The sequence below is a fragment of the Belonocnema kinseyi genome, chromosome 6, assembly GCF_010883055.1.
Source record: "Belonocnema kinseyi isolate 2016_QV_RU_SX_M_011 chromosome 6, B_treatae_v1, whole genome shotgun sequence".
Taxonomy (NCBI): domain Eukaryota; kingdom Metazoa; phylum Arthropoda; class Insecta; order Hymenoptera; family Cynipidae; genus Belonocnema; species Belonocnema kinseyi.
The window spans coordinates 120,647,878-120,657,304 of record NC_046662.1 but is presented as its reverse complement, the minus strand read 5'-3'; the positions used below and the strand labels follow the sequence as shown (position 1 = coordinate 120,657,304).

The following is a 9,427-nucleotide window of genomic DNA, read 5'->3' as shown; positions in this document are numbered from 1 at the left end:
TTTGAAATGCAATAGGACAAGTGCAAAATGATCTGCATAGTTTTGATCAAAGAAAAATTTGCGTACACCTTTATGGATTTAAAGTAAGGAACTGAAATTTCAATTTAGAAAAAAGTGAATTATCAGAGTGCATGAAAAAGATTAAAATAAGATAAACATAATTTGAATCAGGAATTCCTTTCGTATCCGGTTTTTGAACCCCCATTTCTGGGTTTGAAAAAGAACTGAATTTTTAGGTTAGAACAGAACCTGGGCGTATTGAAAGGAATTGCATTCCATGCAGTCAGAATACTGAATGTGGAATTTAAATGGATTTTAATTACGGTTATAAAAATATAAGTTAATAATAAGTGTGGTGCCCGCTATGTGTTGTAAGATTGATTCAAATTTAATTTAATTTTAACTTTAGTGTCCGATCCCTGGTGGACAGCATGAACCGAATGGAGCCTCTACAAAGTACACATAAGGCCCAATTAATTATCAGTTAACAGATACGATACCTCACATTTTTGCAGTGCTCTGCTATTAACGAATTCACCATCGGAGACCGGCTTCTGCACCACGGATTGAAGCACGCAGACACTGGCTGTTATTCCAAATTTAGGATTAAAATAAAAAAAATTAACCTGTAATTCAAAAATTATCTTAATAAACATCTGACAATTCCTCTTCTAAAATGAGCCCACAAGGTTCGACAGAATAACTCTTTTCTTCTCATCGATTACCCTTTATTTCAATTAAAGAATTCTTCAAGACACAACCTACAAAACAACAGTTTTATCAAACGAAACCTCAAAAAATACGTAAAGGTTTAACACGAATAAGACCAGGCATTTCTTAAAATCATTAGATTCGGCATTCGATGTAATGCCGATCAACCAAAATATTCATGGATCTGAAGAGTTCCACAAACCGGATTTAAATACTGGCACTCGCCTGTTAAGTTTAAATTCTTTTGAATCTTTCTACATTTATTGGGATTTCTGTTTGAACTGTAACACAGAAGTTTACACAAAATTTAGTTAAATTATTGTATATTATAATATGTGGTAATTTTCATATAGATGTTTTATGTTTCAAATGATGAAAATTAAAATATTGTTTTTTAAAACCCAAATTACTAATACAATTTTTATTCAAATTTTTATGATAATTGTACTAAAGATATAGATGTTCTATCTTACAAATAGGATAAGACGAAAAATCTAAACATCTGAGATGGATTGCTTACTCATGTTATTCTATTTCTTAAAAAATTTGGATGATTTATATAAAGTATGAGAAGTCACTCTTTCAGTACCGATTAGGAAATAAATATCTCTTTTTTCTGTCTCTTGTATTTGAGAAAGATAAACAAGAAGACTCTAGCAGATATCAAATTTCACAAATAGTGAAACCGGTTCTTTCAGAACAAGACAGTAAGTTTATTTTCTTTTATATTATTACCCACACCAAATGTTAAAGTTATTTTTATTAATTGCACATTCTCAAATAATATGGCTAAATAAATATATGTGTATTAGGGTTATGCGAAAATGTCTAGGCCAAGACACTCCCCTCTGCCCCCCAAAGTTTCATTTCCGGATAAAGAAAATCCTTTTTTTCGAAATTCGAATATTAGCATGTGCCACAAGGCATTTGAAGGCCTGTTTATTTAACATGTGGAAATTTTCAAGAATGTAACTCATGTTCCAGGGTTTCATCGAAACGTGCCAAGTTTTTCAGGGATTTAAGAGATGTCTCTACCAAATAAAACCATACTAGTAACCCACTACGTAGAGCCCCGAATATGATTCAAAAATTAAAAAACTACATTTTTATGCATTATTGGTACATATGTCCCTAGACATGACCGTCCCCATGCCCTTTAGGGTTATTTCAAAGACCAGTTTAAAAAAATAGTTAACCCTTATTGTGACGGGAATCGAAAGAACGGAAAATTTCACGTAAAAAATGTACTCAGGTACATTAGGTACATAAATTTACTCTCTTGAAATTGTCTTGAAGGATATGGGCAAGGTTCTGTCTAATGTCACATCTACATTAGTCTTGCTAAAATAAGTAAGGTCGTTATCAATTATTTCCAGAAGCTGCATTTCTCAGATCTTTCCATACCTTGTTAAAGTTTAAATGACCTTTAAGTGATCATCAAAGTCACATCTGACCTATGACTTAAGTACATTTTTTAACATAAAATTTCTTGCTCTTCCGATTGCCAACGTCAAATAAGGGGGCTTCTGTTTGTTTTTTAAGAACGATTTGACCTTGAAATTTCCTAGAAGGTCATCGCTAGAGTCAAAAACCAGGACGCCATTGAATTTGCCGTTGAAAGTTACTCCAAGAATGGTCTTAATGTTTCTTTCTATTTCCCGTTAAAGACAATCCGTTTTTTTTTAATTTCATTATTATCACGTGCCATAGGGAACTTGAAATAAATAAATAATGTTTTGTAAACAGCGTTGTAATTACATAACATATGAATTTACATTTCATTTTGTTAAAGGATTTGAAAGACTTATAAACACCAAACTGACATTGTACTGAAAGAAAACTAAAATATTTGTATACATATATTTGCGAAAATAATTTCATGTATTGTAGTTTATATTATTTATACACATTTTTAAATAAAAAACTGTTGGAACAAATAAAAATGGTTCAAGTAATAAAATTACATTATTAAGAGAATTTACTGCTCTCGAAATCATTTAATATTATGTTTAATTCAGAAAATACGATTTTTTAAATATTTCTTGGGGAAATAATTGTTTAAACACATACTATTTATTTAAACAATTAAAACTGATTTTAAAAGACATTAGAGATATACAAATTTGACGACTTTCGATCAAATCCTGCATTATCAGTACCATCTTTCGAAAATCCAAAATTTGCCTATGTAGAATATATATATATATGGAATTTTCGAGTTTACGGTGGCAACTTGTTAATATTGGAATTATGGAAAATAAAAAATATGGATTTCTTTCTTCGGAAATGAAATGTGTTTTGGGAGTGCCTCGCCCTCTGGATTTTGAAACAATTTCGTAATGCTTTTTTGGACCACCCTAATGTTACATTTATCTGATTCTTGCAATACTAATTTTTTCACAATTGCTTCATGAACAAATTTTCTAAAAAATAATGTTTTTGTTATAATTAAAACTTAGTACATTTAATTTTAACTTTGATAAAAATGTAGGATATTTAATTTCCTATCGACGTAAACATTTTTAAAACAAATTTATTTTTGCGTGTATATTGCAATATTTTTCTGAACTGATAAATTCGGAAACCTTGATAATACAATGTAATTTATATTATAAATATTATCTGACGTTTAAAAAGTGTATGTTAAAAATTCTCACTTTTCACATGCCTAGTAATTTTTGTATGTAAACTAATTATCTAGACGTTTGCATAAAAGTATATTTTTGTGCAGGTACACAGCAACCATATGATAATTCAAGTAGACTATCTGCTCGAGATTCTGGTTATTATGAGGAAGATGACAATACTTCTGAGCTTGTAGGTGAGTTTCTGGATAGCTTTAAGATATTGCACTTTCTATATAATAATTATAATCCTTAATTTAGTTGATCCACAGATCTTCATCCTCTTCATGCACAGAACTTTTTATTCTTTATGTATAAATAGACAAAAGATTTCTTTTCAAATCACAGAGAAAGTGTCTAATATTGTATATCTTGCAGATAATTCGGATATTTCAAAGAAGACTGAAAAGGCGCCTAAGAGAAAAGATATTTGAGTTTTAGAAAATATTCAGATTAAACCAAAAAGGACCATTCTTGGCAAAAATAATTCAAATAGTATGTATCATTTGACTTCGCTTGAACATGCTTTATTACTTCATTCTGGTTCTAAAAATTTGACTGTGCACGCATTTTATTTATACATTTTTTCGTGTGTGTGTTATCCTGCTAAGAGAAGATTACAAAAAATAAAAATTGGGCCATAGGAAAAGATAGAACTATTCTCTCTCTCTCAATGGATCACTTTTGTATCCCTAAGGCGCTATTTTTCCCTATCCTTACCTCAATAATATTCTATCCCTTTCTATACCCTTCGTGACAAACGACTCTTATCTTTTTCTATTTCTCAATATATCTATTAAGAATTTCAATATTTTAAAGTCTTTTCAACCCCTTTCTTTATCTTTTATACCCTAGGACCCTTAGCTCTTTCTTTACTTCATTCTATTTCTTTATAATAAACTTGAATCTTTTTCTATCTTAAGTCAATCTTTTTATCTCTCTCTGAATATGAATGATCCTCTCCTTTAAACAACCCTTTCTTTTCCATCTCATCCTTTCTTACGCTTACCACCGTAATTTTTTTTTTACTATATCTATGTCAATCTGAATATCCGTCTCTCTTTTTCAATCACTTTTTTTCTATCTTATCCTATCCTTTATCTATCTACGTCAATATTTGTATATCTCTCTTAATTGAAACTCACTTCTATCTTTTTTAATATCCTCTTCCCTATCACATCATATCATATATGTATCAACAGTAATCTATCTCTATTTTTCAGTCCAAATTAACGTCTATCGTTTTCAATATCATTTCTCTATTTAATCCTATCCTTTCCCTACCCATGTCAATATTTGTGGTCTCTCATTTAATCTACATTTTCATATCCTTTTCAATCTCCTCTTCACTATCTCATCATATCATACGTCTATTAATGTCATTATTTTTCTACCTCTTCTCAGTCAATCTAAATTCACATCTACCTTCTTTCATCCCCTCTTCTATTGTCGCATTCCATCCTTCATCTATTCATCTTTTTTTTATCTATGTTAATCTAAATTCCCGTCTATCGTCTTATATTTCTTTGTGAATCTCAATTTAACTCACTTTATCCTTCTGATACGTTGTCAACGTCAGATTAATTTTTTAAAATAAATTCCGTATCTTTTCGATGAAATCCCAAACTTTTAGGGACAGAAAATGATAAGCGTACTAAATCGCAGAAGATAGGATAAAAATATAGACAAAGATTTCTTTCTTTACTAGAGAGCTAGAATGAAGTAAAGAAAAAGATAACGGTCTTTAGTTACAAAAGATGAAGAAAAAGATAGAGGGAGATAGGACCCGCGTGGAAATAATTCCTGGCAGACTGGAATTATTCTAGCGCCACTACTGGATTATTCGTGGCTGTCTGTTCACACGGAATTAGATTGGCGCTATTTTGGAGCTATCTATACCTACTAGATAGAAAAATCCATCACGCAGTTTTATGTAGGCCCACTAATGTCGCTAGCCAGAATTTCACATCATATTAAAATAAAAAATACGTCTAAAATATAGCTTGGGTCTACCCGGTAATAAGCGTAGAATAAAAAAAATTAATATCCAAAACTTATTCAGTTCTATTTCCATAGCGACCGCCACACAGTTTTCAATTCTCCCAAAGAGAACGTGTTTTCAATATCTTTAATTCCTCCTAATTGTACCGGTAGCGCAGAGATATTTTTTATTCCTCAGAAGTGGTCATATTTTGATTTTATTTAATTCCTTCTTATAAGTTCACAAAATACGTGTAATAAGTTATTTTAATTCCTTCATGCGGAATGTAAATAAAATGATTTAATAATGAAAAATAGCTTAAATAAATGCTTTCGCTAAATTTTACTAAGTCGATTGAGAGCAATAGGATTTGCACTTTTTCTTTTCCCGTTGGGGGATTTTCAGCCGGAGGAAATATCGCGTATTTATAGGAATACAAATTCTTAATTTTTCTGAATGCAACACTTGTTACCGGGTAGAAATTACTTCTATTTGGAATTTGAAAAAGAAGGCGTCATTTAAAAACTAATTAATTAAAGATAACAAATTACATTTATTGCAATGCTCAAATCAAAGGAAATAGAAGAAATAAAGTTGCCTGTGTTGTCAGTGCTGTCTTATTGTGCAGATTTGTTAATTTAATTCATTACTGAATATCGATTGATCTGACGCACTATACATTGTTTATTGGTAAACTATTGAATGAAAGACAAAGCTAATATAAAAAATTATTGCTGAATAAAGACATTTTATCGTTAGGTTTTCTAGGAAAGTAATTTTCCTTCCCGGATGGCCTGTATTCAGTACTTATCTACATTAAAATGACATATTTCCTAACCTCAAATATTATGCAGTGCTACCAACAGCACTCAACTTTCATCATGCAATGCAATTTCAAAACTTCTACTAGACTGCTACCAAAAAAGTTGGCAACAATGAACGGAATCGGATTGCAAGAATCAGATGTTTGCCAGGCCGCCATTCAGTGTGAATACTTTTTGTTTCGCGACCACGAGGTTTGAAGTTTTCCAGATCCTTTTTCGACGTAAGGGCGTTGGAATCAAGACCCAACCTCAAAACTGGATTTTCCCATTTTATTCCATAAATACTAGAATTACATATTTTCTAGATAATAAGGGCTTAGTCCTCTTTTCAATTAAATCTTTATTCGGAGTAGAACATTGGCTAATTCCAATAGTTTTTGTATAAGGTGTTTTTTTTTATTCTAACCCCAGCATTTAAAAAAGAACGTCTACATAAAAGCTATTGAAATTAAAGAATTTTTCACCTCGAATAAAAATGTGATTCAATGCAGGAATAGGCCCTATTGATTTAAAAAATATGTAATTCCAATATTTATGGAGTAAAATGAGAATTCAATTTTGAAGTTGGCTCCTGTTTCTAAAACATTCACAATTGACATTTTCTTTTTTATCAATAATATTTGGACACGTTTTGTCAAAAAAGCACATACGAGCTGTATTCCATTTTTCTCACAGAAATCTGGAATTGGTTAATATTCTCAATGTAGCTCATAGTGCTTTTATGCCAGGAATGATTTAATTATAAAAATAAGTATTAAATTTGCAATCTAGGTCGCATCTAGATCTACTTGAGTTTACTAGATTCACTAGAATGCGTTAGTACCGCTCTTGTAGATAGCGGCTAGTCGATTGGAGCGTTACATTTGCGCACTGCCCCAGCATAGTTTCTCGAGATAGCACCAGTATAGACTCGTGGCGGTCCTGGCTGAAACAGTATAGCGCCATGAATTATTTCCACACGGGGACATAATAGCGATTTAGAAATGCAATGTGACCCATTGAGAGATAGAAAGCAGAGGTAGACTAGTTCTGTCTTCCCATTCTCAACTTCGATCGTTTTCAATATTATTACCTGCAGCAGAGCAAAACATTTAGATTGACGTGGGCAGGTGAAGTATAGGGCGCGATTGAGAAGAGTGGACTGAAAATAATAGAGGTAAATTTAGATTCATAAAAAGACAGAATGGGATGCATTTTCCCTATTTCTTCCAGCAGCGCAGTGTGGTCGAAAAATGCATGCAGAAATTGTTTTTTATGCTAGCGGGCAACCCCCCCTCTCCCACCACTACCACCTCTTGATTCTAAATCTGAAAACATAAATTCTCTTTCTTTAGTTTTTATTTAAATTATTACTGTCAGTTTATTGGAATCTTGATGATCAACATTGGTTAATAATTTTGTATTATTCACACAAATTCAATTTGTTTAAAAAAAGGTTTCTTTACCAAAATTAGTCGAACTGGTAGTTTGTACTTATTATATGCTCCTGTTAAGAAAATAATTAATAATTTTTAGAAAAAAAAACGATAATAAGGATAGCACCGTGAAGGTGCGTTAGGGGAGTTGAAACCGTATGCTTGATACATGTAATTCTTCGTCTATACTTTTCCGTAATATTTTTCCAAGTCCTGAAAAGTTATTCCGAAAAGTCAAAACAGTTATTTTTCCTCATGCAATTTAGATGGAAAACTTTATTTCAAAAGCGGCATATATTAAAATTAATATCGAAAAAATAGGGACTTTCGTTTTTCGGATTTGGAAAAAATCGGGGAATTGTTGACCTATATGATAAGAAGTGTTTTTGGACTACCCTATTTTGCATATTATAATATTTTTATTTTGTTCTAGGCAGCAGAACCATTGAAGATTTCAACTATTTGAACGATGAGAATTTCGATGTACCATGTAAAAGTATGTTTATTTTATAAAGAAAAATTAAATTACTTGACCAAATTTATAGTAAAAAGTTTTTATGTTTGCTGGCCTTATATACGAGGTGTGTTCAAAAAATAAGGTGCCTTTATGGTTTTCTTAAAAAATATTAATTTATTCCTCAATATTTATATTGTCCCCTTCAAAGTAATCCTCCTCAGATATAATACACTTGTGCCCACGCTTTTTCCAATCATCGAAGCACTTCTGATAATCATTTTGTGGTATAGCCTTGAGTTCTTTCAGCGATGCAGTTTTTATTTCCTCAATCGTTGAAAATCGATGTCCTTCCATGGGTCTCTTCAGTTTTGGGAAAATAAAAAAGTCACTGGGGGCCAAATCCGGTGAATATAGAGGCTGAGGCATGACTATGGTGCTATTTTTGGTCAGAAAATCTTTCACAAGCAACGATGAATGAACAGGTGCATTATCGTGATGCAAAAGCCACGAATTGTTTTTCCAAAGTTCCGGACGTTTTTTGCGTATCGCCTCTCGCAAACGGCGCATAACTTGAAGGTAATACTCCTTATTGACCGTACGACCTTGTGGTAAGAATACCTGATGCACTACGCGACTGTAATCAAAGAAAACAGTGAGCAAAACCTTCACATTTGACCGAACTTGTCGTGCTTTTTTCGGCCTTGGAGACTCAGGATGCTTTCACTGAGACGATTGGGCTTTAGTTTCGACGTCATATACATATACCCACGATTCATCCCCATTTATAACCCTTTTGAGAAAATCAGGATCATTATTGATTTCATTCAACATCTCCTGAGCGACGGTCATGCGATGGATCTTTTGATCAAAATTAAGCAGTTTTGGAACAAATTTCGCTGACACACGTCTCATGTCCAAAACGTCCGAAAATTTAGCATGGCCTGATCCAACCGATATGCCAACATCTTCAGAAACTTCTCTGATGGTAATTCGGCGATTTTTCAACACCATTTCTTTCACTTCTTGAACGTTTTCATCTGTTGTTGACGAGCTGGGACGTCCAGGGCGAGGTTCGTCTTCGACATCCTCTCGGCTTTCTTGGAACAGCTTGTACCACTTATACACATTTTTCTTAATCAAAGTAGACTCACCGTATGCAACTGTCAAGAACACTGGATTCCATTTTTCACACAAATTTTAATGCAAACTCTTTGCTCCATTTTTTTCGAAAGAAGAAAATCGACGAGCTCACCAAACCCTTCTAACCTTTTACGCCTCTGCCAGAAAAACAACACGACCTATATAGTCAAAACTGTGAATATATGATCGTGACGAGTGTACCAACACAAAAAAACAAAAAATTTAAAACTTGAATGTACGTAGCCCACGAAAATTGAAAAGTCACCTTACTTTTT

The 9,427-nt window shown here is 32.4% G+C and overlaps 1 long non-coding RNA gene across 1 annotated transcript in view; it reads left to right on the top strand.

The window, feature by feature from the left end:
• The first annotated feature begins 3,442 nt into the window (after positions 1-3,442).
• LOC117174989 overlaps positions 3,443-9,427 on the top strand; it is a 72,048-nt gene continuing 66,063 nt past the window's right edge. The window contains exons 1-3 of the long non-coding RNA XR_004467414.1: positions 3,443-3,532; positions 3,714-3,830; positions 7,989-8,051. This is a non-coding gene — a long non-coding RNA (uncharacterized LOC117174989). The remainder of the gene's footprint in view (positions 3,533-3,713; positions 3,831-7,988; positions 8,052-9,427) is intronic.